This window comes from Archocentrus centrarchus, chromosome 14 (assembly GCF_007364275.1).
Source record: "Archocentrus centrarchus isolate MPI-CPG fArcCen1 chromosome 14, fArcCen1, whole genome shotgun sequence".
NCBI lineage: Eukaryota > Metazoa > Chordata > Actinopteri > Cichliformes > Cichlidae > Archocentrus > Archocentrus centrarchus.
In genome coordinates, this window is record NC_044359.1 from 31,496,281 (window position 1) to 31,497,942 (window position 1,662).

Below are 1,662 nucleotides of genomic sequence, written 5' to 3' on the forward strand. Positions count from 1 at the left end.
AGTAAGCTGACGCGTTCTGTCCTCAATACTTGCAAGTAACAGCGCAAAAGGCGGAGACGAAGCCTGCGTTTTTTTTATAGGCTTGATCGCTCAAATCGCCCAATGATGAGCCAGCTTCATAAACCGTGACAGCGCCATCTACCGCTCTGGCATTGATACTATGACTTGGGGATGATTAATAACGTTTTCATAATAGTAACGAGTAACGATTCAGCACGTGAAAAATGTATCGGAGTAAAAGTATTAAATTAATCAAAAATATATAGTGGAGTTAAAGTGAAAGTAGGGGAAAAAATATGTACTCCAATAAAGTACAGATACTGCATTTTAGTACTTAAGTACAGTACTTAAGTAGTTCTACTTCATTACTATACATCTCTGGTTGTCAGTAGTACCTGGTCCCTAGAACCATTTCTGCTTCCAGCTGATTCTGTGGAGATTCCTGATCAGTGTCCCGGTCTGCAGTGGTGTAGGTTTGTTTGGACTAGTTGTGGAAAGGCTGCTGTAACCTGTTTATGTAGAGAAGACAGAGAAGATGAGAGATTTAATAGTGTAACATTTCATCCTCACTGTGTTCTGTGGTCAAAAGAGGGCATCCTGGGGTCTCTGTCCCCATATTTGGTAGATGTCCAAAAAGAATTTCAAAAGGACTGAGGCCATGTTTAACTCTCACCCTTGTCCTCATGTGCATTAACACTAGGGGTAAGGAGTCCTGTTTATGCACAACATTTGTTTGGTCTTAGTTTGGTCTTTATAGAAGCAGTCTCTCTTTCCACTGTTCCAGTGCTAGCTGGATGATAAGCACAGTGATGTCTGACGTTTATCTCAAGGTAGACGTTTAACTGTTTCAAAGTTATACTGATGGAAGAAGAAGAAGCTCCATTATCGGTGCTGAACTTACCTGGAATTTTGAGATAATTTCTCACAGTAAGGCTTTGACCACTGCAACTACATCTCATTTGGTAGGAGGGAAAACTTCTACCCATGTTGAGACCATGTCAGCAAGTCAAGTCAAGTCAAGTTTATTTATAAAGCACATTTAAAACAACGACGTTGACCAAAGTGCTGTACAAGATCTGTAACCCCAAGGACTATACTAAATAAAAATAAAAATATATAAATAAATAAATAAAATAATAAAATAAAAATAAATAAATAAAAACATTAAGAACAATAAATAACATAAGAAAATTAAAAATTAAAACGTTTAAAACAAGTACCATAAAATACCATAAAACAATCATCTAAAAGGAGGTAGCACTGCAGCCAAATGCCAAGGAAAAGAAATGTGTTTTTAATAGAGATTTAAATGTGTGTATCGTCTGAGCTGTGCGGATATGGAGAGGTAGATCGTTCCATAGCTTTGGTGCTGCTGCTGCAAAAGCTCGATCACCTCTCTGTTTTAGTCTAGTTTTAGGCCTCTGTAAGAGCAGCTGGTTCGATGACCTCAGAGCTCTTATAGGGGTGTGACAGTGAAGCAGCTCAGACAGATACAAAGGTGCCAGTCCGTTTAAGGCTTTAAAAGTAAGCAATAAAATCTTAAAATCGATTCTAAAACGGACAGGGAGCCAGTGAAGGGATGACAGGACTGGGGTAATGTGTTCATGCTTTTTTAAACCAGTTAAAAGACGAGCTGCTGCATTCTGGACTACCTGCAGGCGG